Consider the following 24818-nt stretch of genomic DNA (forward strand, 5'->3'; position numbering starts at 1 on the left):
TGGAGAACATGATTGACAGGGAGCCACACTAGGAGTCCATGGGAGCCGCCACTGGCTCGCGGGCCTTGCAGTGAAGAACACTGAGCGAGGCTGGTCTCAGTGGTGGCAGATGACAGAACAAGGAGCAGTGGTCTCAAGTTGCAGTGGGCAAGGTTTAGGTTGGATATTAGAAAAAACTATTTCATTAGGAGGGTGGTGAAGCACTGGAATGGGTTACCTACGGAGGTGGTGGAATCTCTGTCCTTAGAGGTTTTTAAGGCCCAGCTTGACAAAGCCTTGGCTGGAATGATTTTGTTGGGGTTGGTCCTGCTTTGAGCAGAGGGTTGGACTAGATGACCTCCTGAGGTGTCTTCCAACCCTAATCTTCTAGGATTCCCTGACCACCCCACATTGATATCAGTGAAATGACCCCAGTGATCCACCAGCACCTGCAATACCATAGAGAAATACCCCTTTCTATTGATGTACTCCATTGCAAGATGGTCCAGGGCCAAAATTGGGATATGCGTGCCATTTATCACCCCACCGCAGTTAGGGAATCCCATTGCTTCAAAGCCATCCACTATTTCACATACATTTCCAAGAGTCACAGTCCCCTATTCAAGTATAAATGAACTTGCCAGGTACGCAGTACAGTTAACGTGGAATGAAACTGTAAGGTAGCTAAAGTATTAGTTAAATTATTTTCAAGAGCTAATTTTCCAAATACAATTTCAGACAGCTGGAATAGGTTCACGTTTCCTTTCAAAAGGTGACAATGATAACTCTTAATGTCTAGATTCAACAGAGCTAGTCCTTCAATAGTCCATTGTAAATAACTTGAGCAAGCAGAATCCGACATAACTTTCTCTACCTGCATAGATAGGCTAGGCTTTGCTTCTTAAAGTCTGTAGATTACTTGTATTAAAAAGTCTGTCTTGCATTTAATACCTAGCAAATTCAGATTTTTTAAAATTTTCTTCACACTTTAAAGTTTGTCAAAGCTCCAAAACACCTTTCAGATTCACCAGCTGAATGTTCACAGTCAATTTGGAAGATTAATTTCATTCTCTTAAATCTTCAATTTCTTATGCGAGCACAAGAGGAATCAGTTTCTTTGCTCACAGTTCCAAGAAGTGAGCTGTAGCTCACGAAAGCTTATGCTCTAATAAATTTGTTAGTCTCTAAGGTGCCACAGGTACTCCTTTTCTTTTTGCGAATACAGACTAACACGGCTGCTACTCTGAAAACAGTTCCAAGACTCTTTCCAGTCGCCACTTCACACAAGTTCTCTCCTGGCTTTTTCTCAGGATCACACTATAAGGGTATGTCTTCACCAGCAACGTTAAAGCTCTGCCGCAAAATTCTCAAACATAGATGTCTAAAGCTACACACCTAGTTTCAGGAAAGGCATTTAAATTAAAATGCCTCTTTATCAAAGGTTATGAGCACTCTCAGTTTCCCTTAATTTCATGGGACCACTTTGATTTAGACACCTAACTTTAGGCACCTATTTCTGAAAGTGTTTGGATATATATTTGGATATTTGCACTTCAGCCTTTAAATAACAATGCTATATACAGTGCATTACATTTCACATATGCCTGAAGGAAGCAATATGCTCTGAGTTTAGAGGCTTGCATACACAACACATTGTCAATATTTATTTTTTCAATGTATTAAAAACAATTATAAAAAGTGACTGAGGACTGATTTAACTTCCCAGCATACATGCCAGCCACCAAAACTACTAGAGTAAACACTAACTAATCTGCCAGCATTTTCAAAACTGTTTGAAAGAAAACATATGTTATTTTAGAGGTAAATAACCTATGCAGGTAGAGAAGGTTATATTGGATTCTGCTTCATCAAATTATTTATGATGAACTATTGCTGGATTAGCTCTATTGAATCCAGACTAACATTTGTCATTGTTTTCTTTAGAAAGAAAACTTGAACCTATTTAGCCTATTCCAGCTGTCTGAAAACTGAATTGTATTTGGAAAATTAGCTCTTCAAAATAATTTAACTAATATTTGAGCTTATTAGCAGCAATAGCTACCTTACAGTTTCACTCCACTTTAACTGTATTGAATGCCTGGCAACTTCATTTACACTTAAGTAGAGTAAAAAGAAAAGGAGTACTTGTGGCACCTTAGAGACTAACAAATTTATTTGAGCTGTAGCTCATGAAAGCTTATGCTCAAATAAATGTTAGACTCTAAGGTGCCACAAGTACTCCTTTTCTTTTTGTGAATACAGACTAACACAGATGCTACTCTGAAACCTGTCATTAAGTAGGGTAAGGATGTTTCCACTGTTCCTTGCTCCACTTACATTTGATTGACTTTTTCTCTCCAACTCTTTATTTTTAGAGTTAGGAAAGACAGGCTAAATGTAGCATGCAGTGAACAAAAAAAAAGTTTGTACATATCTTGACAGCAAACCAAAATTACTTAACTACATTTTTTTTACACTGAAATGTTTGTTCTAGTAGAACATTATATATTATTATTGACAAAGATAAGATAAATCCTTGTGAAAACTAAGGCTTTGTCTACACTGGCAATTGAATGACAACACTTTTGTCATTCACAGGTGCTTAAACACCCCACCCCCAACCCCAAGAAGACAGCTGTAGTGTATACAAAGCTTAACTACTGTGTACCTTGTTTTGATCTCTAATAACTCACCTGGCATCTCAGAATTATTCTTGATTTACACCAGTAGAAAGGTGTCAAAAACAGGCTCAGTGTGTAGTACATGTGGCAATACAAAGATATAGTTATGGCAAAGGTGCTAATTAAATGCATGCTACGAACTATTGATATTAAAAACTCAATATGAAACTCTCCATAAAAAATGGTTACGCTTAGAGGGATCTTAATGAGTCCATAAAGGCTGGCTCCAGCAACCACACTTGGTAAATGGGATTGTGTGGACTAAACATTTTTTCCCTCTGGATAGGGACTAGCAAAAAGCCAGTTCCAAAGGATATTTAGTCATCATAATCGGTGATCCCTTGATTAGAGGATGAGCTCTACCACAGATTTACATATGGGTCCTGAGATGACTCAGAAGTCCAATCCTGGAACCAGAGATCTGCCCACAGTAGGTACAGACATTTCCTGTCAGGTTACCTGTCTGATGTTCCTTTGTGTTGCAGAACAGCGGAACAAATATGGGTAAATGCTTGGACCCACCTATTTTGGGAACAAAGTGCTCCATGTGGCCAATGGTTAGTAACTTGGGGCTAAGGGTTTTCTCAGGTGAAAAGGACAATGCACAGACAGGAGAGAGAACCAGATAATGGGCTAAAAGCGAAGAGAGACCAAGAAGCAGAGAGAGAAATGGAGCTGGTATTGTGATACGCAGCTGTACACAGCGATGTCTCAGACAGTTGGATTTTCTGCCAGTGGAACTATGTGTAATTTTGAGCAGCTCAACTTGAAATAAGTGGGATTTGAGCACAATTTGTAAACAAGTTACACTAGAAAATATCCTGAGTCAGTGATAGCAATTCCTCTTCCATTGGAAAGCTAACTTATTGCAAAGCTCCCCAAATGTGCTTCATTTAAAAAGACAATATACATCATACATACACACACAAAAGGGAAAATGTTACCTTTTTCACATAATGAACCTTGTATATATTTTAGTCAGTAACAGTGGGTTAATGTAAACATTCAGTTAAATATTCAGAAAGTTCATTTAACCCACTGAGTGTGGATAAAAATGCAGTATCAACAGTAATTTGCTGAAAGTTCTGTTCTTCTTTCACGTGGTTCATTGAACTAAGTGCAAACCATCTGTTACTGCCCAGGACAGAAAAATAGTCAAACAGATAAAAATCTCACTTTAAACAAAGCTGAAATTACTTACTTAGACAACTATTGAATCTGACAGATTTAATCAAACACCACAAAGGGCTTTAAAGAACACTGTACATTTACAGCGGTTTTTAGAGGTAAAAATCCCAAGATCTTTAAACAGAAACATAGATTTAACAAGTTCATTTTTATGTTGAAAGCTAAATTCACTAAAAATTGCCTTATTAATCGGATATGCGTATTTATTAAGATAGTTTGACAAAGATATTTCTAATTGACCAGCACTGCCTTGCGGCACTGCAACAATTCCTGAATGGATATTCAGGAGTCATGTCCACAAAAGTACAGTAGTTGAAACAAATTGGCATATATTCCCTCCTTTAGGGAAAGCACAATACAGTCTGTACCTCTATTTTTTTCTCATAATCTGTACCTCTATTTTTCTATTATGCTGTATGAGAAAGTGGATCTTATCACAACAAGATAAATGCTACCCTTTCAATTTGCACCACTGTATAATAGCAAATCTTACCCAATCCTGTCAAACACCTAATATTCAAGAAAACTGCAACAAGCAGCAAATTATTCAGTTTCAAACTTGACTGCCATGTTAAAACTGTAATTTCAGTGGATACATAAGTGAAAGGAAGGGCTTCCCAAACAGCACACAAACACTTTTTTTAATCTCCAGAGGAAGCAAATTAATGGCCCAAGATCCTTGATGATCTGCAACAACTATTAACGTGATTGTGACACTGCACCCCATAATTCTTTATGGAAATATGCTTATGAATGTAAATATGACTAAACTAGAATATGTTTATGCCACATATGCCATGTAACATATCTCTGCAAACATTTAAATCTATTGAATATACTCATCCTATTTGTATGCATGTGTCAGTTTTGTATTTGAAGTTACGAATATTGGCTGTATACTTGTTTCATTTTAAGTGGTCTTAGTAAGACATTTGGACAGCTTCTTTAGAAAAGAAATTTGCAAGTTAAGTGCCCAATCAAGAAACACTTAATGGACAATGGATCTTGGAGGGCTCCAATCCACATAGGATGAATAGGACTGCATTCGATGAAGTGAGCTGTAGCTCACGAAAGCTTATGCTCAAATAAATTTGTTAGTCTCCAAAGTGCCACAAGTACTCCTTTTCTTTTTACTGGAGGATGTTCAAGGTAGCATGTGAACCACGGCTGCTACCTGTAAGTTCTGACTCATGCATGGACATTTGACTTGCCCATGTGACTCCAAAACTCCATCTTGTAGCTAGTATTCTACAAAGGGGGAAGGAGGGGTGTCCACCGCCAAGAGAGTCTATTTAAACCCCTGTGAGACCCCTCCATTTTGTCTTCAGCTGGCTCAAGAGAGAGCCTCTCCACCCCCAAAGGATACCTGAAAGAAACTGGAACGAAGGACAGTAAAGTGGATGTGAGTGATTGCTGGACCCAGACTAGGAGGCTAGTCTGTAAAAGAAGCTTACTGGAACATCTCCGAGGGTGAGGTTTCATCTGGAATCACTTTCTTACTGTATTAGGCATAGACTTGCATGTTTTATTTTATTTTGTTTGGTAATTTACTTTGTTCTGTTTGTCATTACTTGAAACCACTTAAATCAGAGGTGAGCAAACTATGACCCACGGGCCACATCCGGTCCGTGGGACCGTCCTGTGTGGCCCTTGAGTTCCCGAGCAGCGCGGCTGCCAGACATGCTGCTCTGAGCGGCATGGTAAAGGGGCAGGGAATGGGGGGGGGGGTTAGATAAGGGGCGGGGGTCCCGGGTGGCAGTCAGGGGACAGGGAGTAGGGGGCAGTTGGATGGAGTGGAGGGTTGGATAGGCATTGGAGTCCCGGGGGGCCTGTCAGGGGGCAGTGCTTTGGATAGGGGTTGGGGCAGTCAGGGGACAGGGAGCAGGCGGGGTTTGGATGGGAGTGGAGTCCCTGGGTTTGGTTAGGAGCGGCGGTCCCGGGAGGGGAAGGTCAGGGGACAAGAAGTAGGGGGGTTGGATGGGTGGGTGTTCTGAGGTGGCAGTCAGAAGGCAGGAAGTGGGAGGGGGCAGGGGCCAGTTTGTTTGGGGAGGCACAGCTTTCCCTACCCAGCTCTCCATAGAGTTTTGCAACCCCGATGTGGCCCTCAGGCCAAAAATTTTGCCCATCCCTGGCTTAAATCCTACTTTTTGTATTTAATACAATCACTTTGTACTTATTTATTAACCCAGAATATGTATTAATACCTAGGAGGGAAAACAGCCATGCATCTCTCTCTCTATTAGTGTATAGAGGGCAAACAATTTGAGTTTACCCTGCATAAACCGTATACAGGGTAAATGGATTTATTTGGGGATTTGGACCCCATTGGGAGTTGGGCATCTGTGTGTTAGAGACAAGAACACTTCTTAAGTTGCTTTCAGTTAAGCCTGCAGTTTGTGGGACGTGGTTCAGACCTGGGTCTGTGTTTGTAGATGGCAAGCATGTCTGGCACAATCAGGCAGGGTTCTGGAGTCCCAAGCTGGCAGGGAAAGCAGGGGCAGAAGTAGTCTTGGCACATCAGCTGGCAGCCCCAAGGGGGTTTCTGTGATCCTGATCACCATGAAAATGGAGCAAATTCATATTTAGCGGGGAGGGAGGGTGTAGGTGGGGAGGAGGAAAAGGAGGGATGGAGAAAAAAAGCAGCAAACAAAAAGGTAGCTGGGAGATCACATCTGACAGCTATGTTGAAATAACAGAATTATAAAGGAAATAAATCTCTAAAATCGAAACAGATATGGAAAAATAGAAGAAAAGAGAGAATCACAGGTTTGTCCAGCAGGCCCACAATGTTAGACCGGTAAGAAAAGCCCATTCTTATTATGAATTTCTAAAATACCAAGTTCAAGTTTCCAGTTTTTCACCCATTCAGAAAGCAACTGACCAGGAAAGTCCCAGTGCTGTCTTTATTACCATATCCTTCAACGTAATATGCTTTTGAAGCCTGCAAGACATGCAAGTGACCTTTCATTCCAACTCCAAGATTAGACGGCATCTAAAGAATATAATTCCTGCACTGGCTGAAAGGAGGAGCATTCAGGGGAAAGTGGCTATTAAACCTTTAAAGTAGGGTGGGCAAACTTTTTGGCCCGAGGCCATCTCTCGCTATGAAAATTGTATGGCAGGCCATGAATGCTCATGAAATTGGGATTGGGATGTGGAAGGGGGTTAGGGCTCTGGCTGCAGGTGCAGACTCCAGGGAAGGGCCAGAAATGAGGAGTTCAGGTTGCAAGAGGGGGCTCCGGACTGGGGCAGGGAGGGTAGGGTGCGGGGGGGGGGGTGAGCGCTCCAGTTGGGGGTGTGGGCTCTGAGGTGAGGCTGGAGATGAGGGGTTTGGGGTGTAGGAGGGTGCTCTGGGCTGGGACCAAGGGGTTTGGAGAGGGGGAGGGGGATCAGGGCTGGGGCAGGGATTTGGGGAATAGGGGGGTGAGGGCTCTGGCTGGGGGTGCAGGCTCTGGGGGTGAGGGGTTTGTGGTGCAGAAAGGTGCTCCGGGCTGGGACCGAGGGGTTTAGCAGCACGTCCTCCTCAGTCTCCTACATGGAGGTGCAGCCAGGCGGCTCGGAGGCGCAGCCAGGCAACTCTGCTGCGTACTGCCCTGTCCATTGGCACCGCCCCCTCAGCTCCCAATGGCCATAGTTCCCAGCCAATGGGAGCTGCGGGGGCAGCACTTGGGCTGGGGGCAGCATGCATAGAGGCTGGAATGGGGACATGCTGCTGCTTCCGGGAGTCGTTCAGAGCGGCCCCCAACCCTGCTCCCCAGCTGGAGCACCGGAGCGGGGGCAAGCCCCAGAACCTGCTCCCCAGCGGGAGCTCCAGGGCCAGATTGAAACGGCTGGCGGGCTGGATGCAGCCCATAGTTTGCCCACCCCTGCTTTACAGTGTGTGGACATACATATGCCTTCATTTAGCTGACAGCCTAAAAAAAACTAAAAATGACTGTATTTTAATTGTTCTCTGTATATAAAATCTCCCCACTGTATTTTCCATTACATGCATCCGATGAAGTGAGCTGTAGCTCACGAAAGCTTATGCTCAAATACATTTGTTAATCTCTAAGGTGCCACAAGTACTCCTTTTCTTTTTGCGAATACAGACTAACACGGCTGCTACTCTGAAACCAGTATTTTAATTGTTGTTTTTGTACTGGATGGCATATCCTTCTGTTCACACACTGCCGTGTGCGATATGAGGTCCTGTATTACAAATATAAACAGATAGTTCTTTAAAGAATCCACTTGTTAAGGAAATTCAAAGAACATAAATTAGGAAGACAACACTTTCCATTAAGGAAACACATACATTTCATAAAGAGCACAATGTTTGCAGAAATATTTGTTACATTTTACTGCTGCTTGGATTGTGGGGGCAGGAGAGGAGGAGGAGGAGGAGGAAGAGAGAGAGAGAGACAGATCTCTACTCCTATTTAATCTATACTAGTCATTGTTAAAGGAATTTCAATAAACAAGTGGTCAAAAATAAAACCAAAAGATTACAAAATATGCTTCCCTTTCTGATGTCTTGAAAACACATAAATGAGCCTTGTTTGAAAGGTTTAGTTAGTCAACAGGTTTAGTTTTTGTGCAAATCCAGCACAGATTTCTGTGGGGAGGAATCTGTAAAGCTGGGGAACTGGTAGGGCTCACATCTTGCTAATCACACGTAGCCCAAGAATCCAGGCAAAAATGTGGGCTAAAAACCGCAGCTCTTAGGATATCTGGTCCTTTCAGAAGTCCCTACACACAGCTCTGACACTCACTCCCACCAACATTCTAGCTTGGATTGCTCATATACCATGCTACCCTCAGTTCCTTAACTACTGTTTGCAAGATCCCTCTCCTCTGATATGTTTAGATTATAGAGAGCAGAAAGAAATCAGAATGCAGAAAGCTTTACCATTAGTTAATATGGAAAACCATGGTGTACATTAAACTTCTTTTCGGAGGGACCATATCAGATAAGGTGGCTGCTCCCCAGTCCCTCTCTCCATGTTGTATCCCCTTCTCAGATCATATTTCCCAGATCATATGGTATTAGCACAGAACTGTTGAGAGCGTGGCATGTAGCCCTCCTTCTCTTCTTTACAGCCTCAATGGCCTCTATAAACATAAATTATTGTACTTATGCTCCCCTCAGTACTGTGAGAGGGTTAGGGCACCAAATGCATCCGATGAAGTGAGCTGTAGCTCACAAAAGCTTATGCTCAAATAAATTTGTTAGTCTCTAAGGTGCCACAAGTACTCCTTTTCTTTTGGCACCAAACAGAAGCATTACCTCAACTCAGTTTATTTTCAAGCATTTGGGTATTGAAAAAAATAAGGATATTAATTCCATCAGCTAAGGATGGACAGCATGCAAGAACCCATTTTATTCTTGACAAGAAGAAGAAAGAGCTCAAGTAGTTGATAAAGAAGGTCATAGATATTAGGAATAGTGCTTCACTATTGCAGGCCACTTTCTCAACATTGTTTTCACTAATCAAATGCTCAGGACATATATCGCATAGTCTGTTCTGCCTGACTACATCAGCATAAATGTGGAGTATTTCCATGGACAACAAATAGAGTAACTCCAAACTTACACTGGTGATACCATGAGCTGAATTTATCCCTATAAATTGGGGAAAAAAACAGAATTACGAAAGAGAGGACTATCAGATTATGGAGGAATAGCTAGTCATCTGCTTATCTCATATGGGGTAGTCCTACAAACTTCATGAAGAGAAGCTTCATTCTCTATTCCAAATAATTGTACTGCGTCAAGACACCTATGGGAGCAAAATCAGATATTAAAAAGTCAGGTTGCTAGAATGAGAGAGATTAAATATCAAGGGACTCTGAGTACAGAAAAAAAACAAACCCCAAAACTACAGTTTTAGGCATACTAGTATGAGACATTTATACCTAAAAAGTTAGGAAAATCTTTCTTTCTCATCACACTTTTTGTTTTGAGATAAGCAAAACTTGATTTTCATGAAGTTTACATTCAAGAAGAGTTTTGTCTCATTTAGGGAATACTGCACACTCTGTACTCCTCAGTAACTTCTCTTGGTGTTCTATGCAGCAGCTAATTTGTATAACTACAAATGTTTATAGTTTCTAACCAACCAGAGACTTTATCTTTATTGATTATTCATACCGCTATTTCTTCTGGTGGCTCTTTTTTACTGAAAATTTTATATTGCTGCCCTTTTTTCTTACCTTGGCACTGTGGGTACATGATAAATGTTTCTGATGACAACAGAATTTATCTGGAATATATCCAGGTTTTATTGAAAAGAAGCTCTCTGAGAATCTCATTTTGCATAAATTGAGGCTTAAATGATTTTGTAAAGCTTTTACATCTATGGAATATAAGACAACACATTTGCAAAGCTTTTTTTTTTTTTTTTAAAGACTGATGTTATGGCATTAACAGATCCCTATAAACTTGCTCAGTGGGGTTCCATGCATGATGTAATGTTGGCAGCATAATATACTTTGCACTTAGATCACAGAACAAAATGTATTCTTGTATTATCCCAATTTTGCAGATTTTATATTTAATGGAGAGTTTAAGTGACTTGTTCTAGGTCATAAAGCAAGTCAGTGGTCGACATAGAGACAGAGCCAAGCGCCCAACATAGTCATATGTTCTAACCAGTAGATAACTACTTGTGCATACTAACTAGGGTGTCACTGAGAAAGTGCAAGTTATTTGTAGAAAGGATGAAAGTTACAGAACCTAAAAAGGTGGGGAAAGCTAGGCATTTATATGCTTAATAATTCTCTTATACTGACCCACATGGTGGCCTATAAATCCAGGCATGGAAGAGACCCTCATTGTGTGGGCCTCCTATTTTCACTTAGTAGCATCTGCAGAATTGTTTTCTTAGACCAGACCCTGTAGAGACCTCTGCATGAGGTCCAGACTCTGCACAAAGAGAGGGAGTAGAAATGGGGCAGGCTAGGATGATACACATCATCTCCTCTCCCTCTAGTGAGTCTCTGGAAAATATTATGCTGACCAAAATAAAACAAACAAACAAAAAATCCCATAATGTAGCTGGATAACTGTGAATGCTATATATGGGTGAAATTCCTCTTATTGTCCTTATTGCCAACTTTCTAATTGCACAAAACCGAACACCTTTGTCCCGCCCCTGCCCCGAGGCTCCACCCATGCCATGCCCCTTCTCCAAGGCCCTGTCCCCACGCACTCCATCCCCCCTCCTTCCGTCGTTTGCTCTCCCCCACCCTCACTCACTTTCACAGGGCTGGGGCAAAGAGTTGAGTTGCAGGAGGGAGTGAGGGCTCCAGCTGGGGGTGCGGGCTCCGGGGTGGGGCCAGAAATGAGGGGTTCAGGGTGTGGGAGGGGACTCTGGACTGGGGCAGGAAGTTGGAGTGCGGGAAGGGGTGAGGGCTCTGGCTAGGGGTACAGGTTGTGGGATGGGGCCAGGGATGACGGGTTTGGGGTGCAGGAGTTGAGGGATTCAGAGTGCAGGCTCAGGGCTGGGGCAAGGGTGCAGGAGGGGGTGCAGGCTACAGGTGGAGGGTGGGCTTTGAGTGAGGCCGGGGAAGAAGGGTTTGTGGTGCAGGAGGGGGCTCAGGGCTGGGGCAGGAGGTTGGGGTGCGGAAGTGGGGACGTGACAGGGTTGATAAAAATCAATGATTTTTAAAAAGCAAAAAAATCCAATTTTTTTATTTAAATTGGATTTTTTTTGATAAAATGCTTTTTGAGGAAAAAACCTATCTAAAGATAGTTTGAATTAAGATACATTAAGGTCAAAGATATCTCATCATGGAATAGGGATTATAAATTCTAATTCTATAGTATGAGAATATATTCATGTAATGTTTAAGAAAAGTTTTGTAAATTTCAATAGTTCATGGATTAGGAACCCAATCTTATGGGATTCCAGGGGCTTCTGTATAGATTATTTAGGTTAATCTTTCTATCTAACTAATGGGACTCAGTGCTCAGTCTAGAAAATATCATCAGAGATGCTTAGTTTTGCAGTTCTCAAATTGTGGATTTGTGTCTCCAGAGATAACATGCTTGTTAACAGCAAAAATGTTTTTAAACAAATAAATAATATATAGAAGTGAGAAATAACAGACCTCAACTCTATTGTCCCTCTGCAAATTTGTGTACATAGTCAATCCCTTACCTCTCTCTAAAAGTGAAAAAGTTTCAAAAAGTTCAATGAATAGAAGATTGTTGAGGGCAGAATAGATCTGGACAAGGAGAAGTCTGGAGATAAATGTGAGAAGGGAGGGACAGGCAGTAGAAAAAATAAGTGAAACTGTTTGAGCAGCATATTACAGAAGTCTAGAGGTCTTTCTGAGTGTAGCCTTCATTGCGTTGAGATCTACCATACCATTCTCTCACTAGAAGGGAAAATCTACAATGGCAGCAGGTTGTAAAAGAGACTCAGTTTGGGAATAAGAACCATTCAAGAAATATATGTTTGCTGATGATGGTCTAAAGAAAGTCACACCAGTCACTTAAGCACTTGGATTCAGAGACTGCTGAAGTGATCATCTCTTTTAACAGCAATAGCTTCTTCTGCTGGTGTAGAAAGAATATTTTCTTCCTTAGGACTAATTCATTCCAAATTGAGAAATTGTTTGGGACCTGAAAAAGCAGGAAAGCTTGTTTTTCTTTTCCAGATTATGAACAAACAGGAAAATGAAGGTGAAGACGACTGTTAGCTGCAGAAGCCAATATTTTAAGTTTCTCATGTTTACCTGGCTGACATAGTCGATTAGGGTGACCAGATGTCCCGATTTTATAGGGACAGTCCCGATTTTGGGGGCTTTTTTTATATAGGCACTATTACCCTTCACCCCCGTCCTGATTTTTTACACTTGCTATCTGGTCACCCTATAGTTGATTACATTTTTGTTTTTAAAAATATATATATTTCATTTAACTATTTTAGTTAAAAACAATTTTAACAAAAACAAACCTGATTTTAAAAAACTTGAATGTTTAACTAAATTCAAAAATTCATACACTTGTTTTGTTAAAATATTATATGTTTGCTGTTGAAGAAAAAAAATCCAGAATACAGAACATTGTTGTTTTAGTTAAATAAAACAATTTAAATGTCTGTCTGGTGATTTCCCCTCCTAATACAGCATGGCAAGAAAATCCTCCAAATATTAATGATTAACCTGTAGAATTGGAGATAGTTCACCTCCCAATGACTTCATAAATATCTGCTTCAATTACCTTTGGTAAATGAAATAACCAAACAATCATTCATTTTCTGATATAGCTGTAAAACTAATCTGAAAAGTTTTCAAAATAAATCTCTTTAAAAAGTATATAGGGTGTACCTTCTAAAAATGAAACCTACATCTGTCTCTGAGTTGGGAAGAAAATGTATTAAGGTTATAACAACCAACAAGAATGCACTTTTATGTAGAAATTCATGATTAAATCGAGTCTTCCTGACTAGTGATTTAAATCAAATCCACCCTGGGGCAGGTGCAGGCTCTGGGAGGGAGTTTGAGTGCAGGAGGGAGCTCAGGGCTGGGGTTGCATTGTGGGAGGGGGTGCAGGCTCTGGGAGGGAGTTTGGGTGCGGGAGGGGGCTCAGGGCGAGAGTTAGGGGCATGGGCCAGCGGTGTGGGGGGGGTTGCAGGCTCCAGCCACATAGCGCTTACCTCAGGCAGATCCGGGTTGGCAGCACAGCCGGGCTAAGGTAGGCTCCCTGCCTGGCCTGGCTCCTGTGGCTCCCGAATCTGGCCAACATGTCAGCTCCTAGCTGCCGGAGCAGCCAGGCACTCTGAGTGATGTGTGCTGCCTGCACCTGCAGGCGCCGCTGCAGCAGCTGCCATTGACCGAAGGTCTGAAAACTAGGCACCTGGCAACGTTACTGTCCTACCTCCCCCTAAACAACTACACAACAAGCGTGTGTCTCAACATATGTGTTTAAATATCTTTAAAAATTATCTCCCATTTCAAAATCCTTCCAGGAGCAAAAGACTGCACTTACACCCTGCTACTGTACAAATGTTACATGCTGGATTAGCATAGGCACAGTTCTCCAGAAAAGGAACTCTAAACTGTTGTAGAAGCACATGAAGATACAGGATATCTGCAATCCTGTAAGAAGTTGGGGGAGGGGAGAGCTAGGGTCAGCCAGCCCTGTTCAATGATCAGATCCAGCTGGGAAGGGAGCAGGGCCAAAATCCTCAGAGATATTTAGGCTCCTAACTTGCATTCAATTCAATGGTAATCAGGAACCTAAATACCTTTGAGAAGCTGGGCCCAAGGGATTATAAAGTCAACCAAGTGGCTCAGACCAGGTAGGCAGCTCTGCTATAAGTCCCATGACAAACTAAATTATTTCTCACCTCCTAATTATGACAATCAAAATACAATTTAACAATCTGACATACTGACCTAATATATTGGAACCAGGGGTGCTGGAACAGGGGAGCCTCTGGGGGCCATGGTCCCCTCACTTTTAACTGGCTGTAAGGGTGAGCGATGGTGGGGAGAGGCTGGAGAGGAGCAAGTGGGAGGCCTCAGGGAGAAAGGGCAGGACTATGGTTCAGGCACTGTTGGACCCCTTCTGCTGCTCCTCATTGGTACATTTGCTAGTATTTCATGATGTGAAAGGCATGCATGTCACACACATACACACATCCATCACTTTTAGGCTTCCACAGGCTTGTTTGCAACTTGCAACAGTGACTTGCCATGAAATGCTGCAATCACTGTAACTAACTTTCATACAACTGCATTCTCCTCAATTGTATGGTAGTCTAAAAGTGTTAGAGTGGGGGAAATAATTCATATATCAATCACAGATAAATACTACATTCAGAGGAATTAATTCTTAATCCTCATGAGATTAACTGGAAATCCACATGATGTCCAAGTCCTAGATCTTGCTAAACATTGCCTTATTAGTTACTCAGTCTAAGGATGCTGAAGAGAGTGCAATAAATAATTCCTCCCAAAATCCATTCTAACTATTTTTATTCCATAATCACAGTGTGCATGGTGTGTTGCAAAAATAAAATAAATGTGGTCTCTCTCTCATGGTGACAGAGAGTTTGTAATGGAGCTACAGACATGAAGCAACAAAAAATAACCTCAAACAAAGGGCAAAAATGGGTGGTGTGGTGAGGAAGTAGAATAAGATTTCCCATAATGTTACAAGGATTGTGTGCACATCTTGGTTTTTCACAATAAAATACTGGTGTGTATGTTTATGCTCATTAAATCATGTCAACTCCATCTTTTTCAAGAAGAGGTACAGGAAGAATTTGTGTTTTGTTTTAAAAAATCCCCCCATTTTTACCTAAATCACACCGCTTTAGGAAATCTGATAGCACAAATGCAAAAGGACTGTAACTCTAAGGATCTGCACCTTTGGGAAGACAATAAAACATGAGAGAAAGTATTTGGGGCAGAGTCTGCTATCACCCCCTCCAACTGGGAATTTATTCCTAGTTTCTGAAATTCTAGGAGGGACATTTTGCATTGATTTTGCTGATGCAACCCCTATATTATCTTTGTTCAGTAAGCACAGAACTCCAACTATACATATCCATAACATATGCTGTAATACTCAAAAATTTCAATAATCAATAAAACTAGACAATTCTGTGGGTGGGCAAGTCATTGGTTTTGCATCCAACAAGGTAACTTTTAAGAACAAAGAGGAGACCATTATTTGAATAAGGACAAGTGTTCAGAAATGTACAGGGGTTGACTTTAGCACTATAGATAAGACAGAGGCAGGAGAGTCTTATGACTAAGTGATTTGGTAACAGAGCAGTGTTTCTCAACCTTTTTGTGCTGGCGACCGCCTTTGGACTTAAAAAAAAAAAATTGTGATCTCCTCCACCCCACCAAGACTTGAAAAAAAGTGTGCCCCCCCAATCTTAAATGTCATTAAGTAAATTATTAATAATACTCAGGGATGGCATTTGGAGGTGGCAAGCAGGGCAATTGCCCAGGGTCCCATGAATCTAAGTTACATGCTTCAGCCCCGGGCAGTGGGACTTGGGCTTGGGCTTCAGCCCTGGGCAGCGAGGCTCAGGCTTCAACACCAGGAAGCAGGACTTGGGCTTCAGCCCCAGGCAGTGGGGCTAAAGCACGTAACTTAGCTTTGCAGGGACCCCTGTGGCATGGGGTCGTGGGCAATTGCCCTGGTTAAACCCCCATAAACCTGACCCCCCAAGGTTGAGAAACACTGACCTAGAGCATCAGATCTAAAGGCTGAATCTAACCCTACCTGTTCTGGTTCAATCTCAGAAACAGCAGCTCAGTTGGAAGCACCCAGTATTCAAACCAACATGCACCATGGAATCCTTCAAACTCTCTGCCCTAGGGACTGGAGGGGCCAGGTAGTATGCTTCTGCTCAGTAGCACTTTCAGAAGTAGAAATGCAGCAAGCTAATAGGTGTGGAGGTGGAAGGTGGCTAGAAAAAGAATAACGTCAAGGAAGAAAGGGAGACAAGGTGACAAAGGGTAGTGGGGGAATGAAAGTACATGGCAGTTTCCTTCTATTTTTCCTGTTTGGCCTGTTGCTGCTGTTAGCCACAGGGCACACACAGCCTTTTGAACACTTATGAAAGAGCCCACCTGCTTGGTAATAAAAGATCTAGTAGAAACTTGTCCTTGCCCATGTGTTTTGGAGAAATGAGATAAAACATTTAAAATATCTTGCATAACGCTCTCATGTCCTGTGTACTGGGCCTTTGTGCATATTAGCTTTAAATAATGGCATACTAGTATTAGAGGCTAGATAGCCCATGTGGGAGGAGAGTCACTGTCAGAGCAGTTCTTGCCTTTCCACTTCCATCCCACCCCAAAGTAAAAATGAGTATACTACTGTCTCGGCTAAATTTTGAGAAAACAGGTCTCAGTTATGTTATGGGCTGGGCATAACCATCACCTTTCATTTAAGATAAATTGTAAGAAACACTTAAGCTCCTTTATGGTGCCTGATACCATACCGGAACAATAGTGGCCTCCACCTCAAATAGGCATATGACACTGCCCAAAATAAAGGCTCATGCAAGATACATGTGGGCACAGAGGTTTCACTGTGAAAATTTGTCTTGGAAAGAAAGGCAGAAAAAGCCAAAGAAGCTGAGAGAGAAGGCAGCAAAGAAGCACCTGACACAGATACACTGGTAATATGGCTCAGAGAAAAGCTTAGAGAGTGCTTTTGCACCAAGCGCTGGCTGGAAGGGGCTTTGAACTGTGAGCAAAGGAACTTCCTCCTCTGTTCAGGCAACATGATTTTCTATATTCTTTCTAATCATGGCTCTACCAATGACTTGAAGCATGAAACTTAAGCATGGTTCTGAGTTTCCCTATTTGTAATATAGAAAAAATACCCATCTATCTTTATAGGAATCTTTTGCTGAGTTAATCTGTACAGTGCTTAAAAAGCACAAAGTACAATATATGGTAAATGCTATATATTATAGCATTCAACAGTTTCCAGAAAGAGAAGTTACCTACCCTGGCAGAAAAGTGGGGTGTGCAACTGGGAGTTGAGTCATCTCACTGACTCCAGGCATTTCACCCTTCCTCATTCAAGAATTTTTTCGATAAAGGCAAATGTAAATGTGACCCGCACACCTCTTCAGACTACTTAAAGAGAGATAAAATAAGTCTGCTCTACTGCCTTAGCTAACAGCCAGTTGGCTTTTAGCTCATGCAGTAGAGGCTCATGCACTAAGTTCCAGAGGTCCCCAGTTTGATCCAGCCCACCTATGACTGGGGTCTGTCGGCATTACAAGTGGGGGCTCGTCCAGGATTTCAATTGGAAAGACTCTGAAGCTCGATGTAACTCACATACCTTCTGGGTGTGATGTTCTGTCCCATCTAGTGGCACCAAGACCACTTAAAGAGAGAGTGATAAAATGAGTCTGCTCTACAGCCTTAGCTAACAGTCAGTTGGTTTTTGGGTCATACACTAATGTCCAGAGGTACCCGATGTGATCCTGCCCACCACCGATCGGGGTCTGTCGGCGTTACATAAACCCTTCCTTTTCAGGCTAGACCTTTTTTTTTTAATTAGTGGGAAAGGAATAGAACACTGCACGACCACTTATGCAGTACCAATGCTTCCCCTGTTCCAATCTATCAAACCCATGCACATTTAATCACTATTTAAGCATCATCTGGTAAAGAACTCTAAACTAAAACAATAAATGGATAATTCCAGGGGTTTTGTTTTTAGCCTTAGATTTTCCCCTCACACTAGAGTTTAGTAAGTTTTTAGCTTTTCCATCTGAGGGCCCTACCTCTGTTGTGCCTCCAAGACTACTGATCTTGCCTCTCTTTAGTTTCTTATTTTCTCACCTCTTTCAGTGACCCCCAATACCATGGTTAGATATTGGTCATTGGTTCAATATTGACTTAAAAGAATGAGAGCTAGCTACCAAACCATAAACAATGCATATATGGAGAGAATTAAGTTATCCCAAAATATCTAACTCATAACTTCTTGACTTGTGCAATTAATAATCAGCCTTGACACTGCATTTCTTATTCCATATTTTACAAGATTACTCTATCGTTTGGCTTTTTAACCTCATAGCTATTGCAGGAACTGAGTTAGAATTCCATTTATTGTTTTACCATTTCATTTGGAAAAACAAAGCTTTGTTTCCTAATTGTGCAAAATTGAAAGCAGACAGGTTGGTTATTTCAGAATTGTGTATTTCTAATGTGCCCAAGAGGTTCAAAATTACAATTGTGTATTGCTTTCAAAATAAGATATTAATACAGAAGCCCTTCAAGTATCTGTATAGAATGTTTCATTATATTAGTAAAGTGCCCCCAAGACAAGATCTTACAAGGTTTGTGCTACCACTTACTAATGTTATATATAGCAAGTTGCAAATGAAACTGACTGCAACCTGCAATAGTTTAGACTGCATAAAACTATTTTTATGTGGGGCTTAATCCAACCTTCAGTCAAGACAGTGAAAGCCTTTTCTCCAATTTCAGTGGGCACTGGATTGAGCCCTGTAATCTATGCTTTAAGTCACTCAGAGCTTTCTTTAACTTTCATCTTTTAGGCCTAAAACATCCTTGCCTAAAGGTTTCGCTTGGTTTTGGAAAGTTGGGGGGAGGGGGCAGGGATAGAGGGGAGAGTGATTGAGCCATTTTGGTGCAAAAGGAGGCTGGTTTTTTTTAATTCCATCATACAAATCATTTATTTATTTTTTTACATGTACAGTCTTACATCTGAAAAAGCATGGAGATTAGAGATATAGTTTGGCCTGGGAATAGGTCTTACTGCAGAACAATACATAGCTTTGTTTCAGGGGAAGTTGGTTTTGATTAGATGAAGTTATGATCATTTGAAGATTGCCTACCGAGCGCATACAGTAGATATTTTTCTTGCTAAGGAAGGATATGCTGCATGATCCTAGGCCCATAGTTAAAGCAAGGGCTCCTGCACACCTTGTAAGGCATGTTGGGGCTGAAAAAAAGGCTCTAGACACTATGGGAAAGGAATTGCCTCCTATGCACTTTGGACCCAATTCAACAAGATATTTAAAGATGTGTAACTTTAAGCACATGAATAGCTGCATTGACTTAAATGGGGGTACTCACATGCTTAAAATTATGTGTGTCATTGTCAAAGCTAGAGGACTAGCTGCACCTCTGTCCCCATCCTAATCCCAATAAGTGCATTGCCTCAACTGTCAGGCATCATGCCTTTACCTACAGCCAGGTGGAATTCTGAAATTCTCCCACTTTTAAACCAGGCCATGGACTACAATACCCTGTGTATCCAAATGTGATTACCTAACAGGTCTGACTAAGTTCAAGTACTTGCAGTTCTTCCATTCAGGAGTCTCTGATCAGTGGCATACAGCGCCAGAACACCCTTCTTAAAACACAGTCTTGTTTATTTTAACAGTAGGACAAAGAATTTAGAGAAAAAAAGGATTTTAAAACAGTCTATATGCATGTCTATTTTACTTGGAGTCTATTACCTGATGTAAACCTAGGCAGGCCTAAATTCTTCAGACATCCCAGTGTACACCTGTGTCTAGGCCAAACTAGCCTCCCCGCTTAAGAGAAAGTCCCTTTAAAGAAAACCCTAATAGTTCTTTTGATCTTTCTGATCTCTTGTCCTTTCCTGGCATTATCTCTTAACAACCCTCAAGTGTTTGCAGAGAAGTGAAGCTTTTCTTTCCTTTCCTGCTTATTCCCCTCACATACACAACAGTCCCCTATTAAATTTGCCCAATATAGTCATATAGTAAATGTCCAAGTAAACAGGTCAACATACAGTAGTCATAAATTATTACAGTGCAGCTCCAAATCCATCAGAGTCCTTAAGTACCTGGCTGAATCAGAGCATTTAGCAGAATTACCAGGATTATGCCCAGAGTGGCTCGGGATGTGAGCACAGGTAAGTTAAATGCACTTGAAGCACCTTAAAATTGATTATAATTTAAAACAGAATTTGTAAATCAGGGAGGGGTTGAGACTACGGTTTTAGTGGGCCTTGTCAGGTACACTTTTCAGCTGAGGCAAAGAATCTGGATTACACAGTTTACCTATGATCTGTCCAGTGTTTTGGAAGCCAACGGAGCTTCAAAAAGTATTGCATTCTTAACCATTAAAAAAAAATCCACAAAATCATCCTCCCCCATACTGGAATGAGTGAGGCCTGTTTTCTCTGCCTCTATTAGACTGCAGACACCTCCAAGCAGGGACCATCCTTATTGTAGCCCTAATGATTAATCTGTTTGCTTGCATAGATATATCTTTTCTTATAAGTTTAAGTATTTAATGTATTGTAATAGGTTTATAGATTTATATTAAAAATAAGTTTGGCTATAATACAAAAGACCTACAGGCCAAAAACCTGTATGTTAAGCTAAGGCAAAGTTAGCATATCTGTATTAAGACCTTTTACCCAGAAAGTAAAGTTGACCTATATCTTGTAACCCAAATAGATAAAGTACCCACGCCTATGTCTAAGTCCTTTACCTAGACCAATAGACAATGAAGAATGACATAGGGGGGTTTTCAAAGTTGTACTCACAGACTTAACAAGTACACTACAAGAAACTTATGTGCGTACATATCTGTCATCCATACGCACATACATATTAGCCTATGGGGTAATGTACCCTAATATTTCTGTGGGGAGGAATGAAATTTGGGCAGAAGAGGAAGGATTCCCGGCACTTGTGTCCTATAAAAGAGGTGACCCACATCACTATCTTATCCTCATCTTCAACTAACTATCAATGCTATCCATCTACGATGGCTATTAACTATTAATAGCCGTACTTATTTTCTTTTCAAACTTTAAGTTCCAAGGGGACTAGGCTAAACTTGGTTTCCTAAACTTTTATTCCCAGTTTTGTTTATTAGGTTTTAATTTTTAAGTTAAGTTAGATAAGTAAACCCTAAGGTAGCTTTAACAGCTCTTCTTATTAGTTTCCTCTGCAACAGGTAAAAAACTGAAACCGCCAGAGGTGAGGTCCTGCGTCTTTCAACACCAGGTTATCAAGACAGGGTGTGAGTATTAACCAAAGTTTTGCAGCACATAATATTGTATTACCATATGTATCTATTAAATAACAGTAATACAACTGCAACTTTGTAACTCTATTTTACCATTTACTTACTATTTCATTGATTTTAATAAAAAATCTTTATAACTATATCTGTCTCAGTGTGAGCTTCCTGTCGTACCCCTGAGGGTCCTTTGTAAATTCTGTGGAGCCTGATTCAATATTAAATCAATATTATGAACACACCCTAAATTAGGCTACATTATCCCTGTATCTGGTACAATACTGGTCATATCATCAGAGCAAAATAAATATAGGTTGTAATATTTTGGAATAATTTATATCATAACACCACCAAAAAAATAATTGTGAATCAGAAATTATAGTATCATGGTCAATTTGTATGTTTTATTCCCCTTGTCTGTGTGTCAGATCCAGGATGACTTCAGTAGAATGCCATAAGTGTACAGGTGTGTACAGGAGTGCACTCAGATGGCTCCAGTTGCAGCATTGGGCCTTTGCTTGTAAAATTTTTTGGGGAAAGACATGCCTCTTTTTGTTTGGAAAATACTTGGGGCACTGTGGGTGTCAATGAAAACATGTAATAAATACTAATTTCATTTCTGTGTATACATTTTTATTATATCATTACTTACTGTTGAACGGGTGGGATAGATCAAAGACACTTTGACTTCTTCCTCACTCTTGAATCCAAGGACTAAGCAGAGCACTGGATCTGTGTAGGGTCTTCCTGAAGCTTAGGTCATGTCTGTACATACAGTGGCGCAGCTCTACTGATACAACTATGCCACTGCAGCGTATGTGGTGAAGACACTCTATGCCAACAGGAGAGAGCAATCCTGTTGGCATAAAAAACCCCACCTCCACGAGCAGCAGAAACTATGTCAGTGGGAGAAGCTCTCCCGTCGACATACCACTGCGTACATGAGCACTTACACCGGCATAACTTATGTTGTTCAAGGGGGTGATTTACTCACACCCTTGAGCAACATAAATTATGGCAGCATAAACTGTAGTGCAGACATAGCCTTAATGTCAAATTTCATTTTGTTTTGTCTGTACGGGGAAACTGGATAAGAAGGACTGCAAGCCAAACTGTCCTCAATTTATTTCAACACACAAGCACCATGAGTCCCAATCCTGAAAGATACCAAACACCTGCAGTTTTCATGGTAACGTAAACTGCCTGTGCTCACTCTCATGATCATTCTTCATTACATCGTAAAGACAGAGCCAAGTTCTCCTCTCACACCAGTTTAATTCCACTGACTTCACGATGTCACTCCTAATTTACGAGCAAGATCAGTCATACCCATATGATCCTTGGCAGATACCATAATAGTTTTAGATTTGGAATACTTTTTTTTTTTAAATAGACAATTTAATCGTCTTTTGTTACTTAGTTTTGTATTTTTAATGTCACGCAAATATATGTTAAAATATTTCATTCAACAGCTTTTTTCAGCTGCTAACAGGGATACAAATTGGATTATGTCACAAAACTCAAATTCTTCACAAGTCAAGGTGGATAAAAAAAAATAGTAATTTTAAAAAAAAATTAAATTTGATTTAAAATTACATATATTTTTCTTTTTACAATATATTTGTTATTATGATAAACCATATTATAGCCTAAATTTGTTTTAATCTATTAAAACTATTTAAAATTAAATAAAAAAAACAGTATATATTTGTTGTAAAGTTTTAAAGAAAGTCAAACTATTCAACTGTTCCAAGTCACTAGTTAAACACCTGAAACTAAAGTTTGTTGAAGTGGTAAACCAGCCTTTGACTGCAGTAGCCTCTTCTGCAGGTGTAGAGAGAATATATTCATTCTTTCAGTTTATCCAACTAGTTCAGTTCAATGACTAATTCATTCAAAGTTAAAAAACGGGTTGTAAGTTGAAAAGGCAGGAAAGCCTATTTTTCTCTTCCAATCTATGAATAAAAATGAGGTGTGAGAAGATGAGATCTACTACTGTAGTTCTAAAATCCTGAAGGACATGGTCACTAGAAACAGTCCAATTCACTAACTACAGATAGTATTTCTTTGTTTAATAAATCAGTTAGTTTTAAATACAAAACATGTTTTGATAAACCTACTTTCCATCCCCTTATGTATCCAGTACATTTAAGATTGTTTAAACTAATAAAAACCACTTTAAATACTATTATGTGCATTTTTAATTGAATTCCAACTTCCATCCACATTGAGCATGACATAAATCCTGAGTAAAGAATAATCATCTAGTAAATCAGAAATGAATCATTCTCCATAATCTAACATAAGAAAAAAGTGTAAAATTAAGACTCTAAATAAATGTATGTAATGTTATGTAATTGTTTAAATAAATGTGTATAAAGAATGTTTCCTCCTGGTGACCAAAATGTAGTACCAAATTTAGTGCAAAGGCTAGATTTAGTTGCAAATCTAAGGTGCCACAAGTAATCCTCGTTCTTTTCACCATGTTTTAATGGTTACCAACACAATGGGCATCAACTTTTCTTTAGAGAGGAACTAAAATATGCAAATCTTAAAACAAGATTAAAATCAGCTATTTCAATCAAGGTTTCCTACTTCTCCTAATCAATCAATCCAGCCTGTCACAAACACATTTCTATATTTAAACCTGCAGCGCTGGCAAAGGAAAGGAAACCTCCCCTCCCCTCCCCTCCCCTCCCCTCCCTTTACGTATTCAGAGAAAACACCTTGTCTTTACCCCAGTTCCCATGCTCGGCTGAGAGCGGGGCTTCGCAGCTTCTTAGCTGCACATGAAGAAAAAGGCGTGAAGATTTTATTTTGACTGTGTGCGGAACTCAATGCGCGTTTCCAGCATCGCTTGAACGGCACATACTGCGTCCATGAATCTAACTCTAAGTGTGAAGTTACCAGCTTGCACCAAGGTGAACCCCAGGTAAAGAATACCGCCTGCAACTTAGCTTTTCACACACATCAGTTTCAAGGAATGAAATGTCAACCAGCCACCGGGCATTGTTATTTGTGTTCGGCCGTGTCCCGAAGCTGCCGGGTGTGCAATTTCTTCTGGGGTGTGGGCAGGGCTCAGCTCCGACCGTCACTTCTGAGATCAGAGCAGACACCCCTAGCAGCGACAGACACCGAAAACTCAGCAGCAGGCTGCGACCCACGCAGAGACGCACAACCGACCCCATTCATACCGAGCAGGCTCAAAAGGACACAGAGGAGCCTTTGGCCTGCCACGCCGCGCAGCTCCCCAAGCAAACGTCGCCAAGCCCCAGGAATAACTCCGAGTCCTGGCTCTCCCCCCGCCAGCAGCAGCACGGCTCCCCCCCCCCCCCCGCACGTCGCCCCCGGGCCCGCGGCGCCACCCCTGGGCGCGGGCCAGGGGCTGCCCACCAAGCTCCCCGCCCCCAGCCACGTGCACGCGGCGGAGCGGGCTGCGCGCCCGCCTGCTGCCCCGCC

At 41.1% G+C, this 24818-nt stretch overlaps 1 protein-coding gene across 1 annotated transcript in view; it reads right to left on the reverse strand.

Annotated features, from left to right (window-relative positions):
- SLC7A2 (solute carrier family 7 member 2) overlaps window positions 1–24818 on the reverse strand; it is a 102854-nt gene that overhangs the window by 77830 nt on the left and 206 nt on the right. The window lies entirely within an intron of this gene.

This window comes from Dermochelys coriacea, chromosome 4 (genome assembly GCF_009764565.3).
Source record: "Dermochelys coriacea isolate rDerCor1 chromosome 4, rDerCor1.pri.v4, whole genome shotgun sequence".
In the NCBI taxonomy this organism is placed as follows: domain Eukaryota; kingdom Metazoa; phylum Chordata; order Testudines; family Dermochelyidae; genus Dermochelys; species Dermochelys coriacea.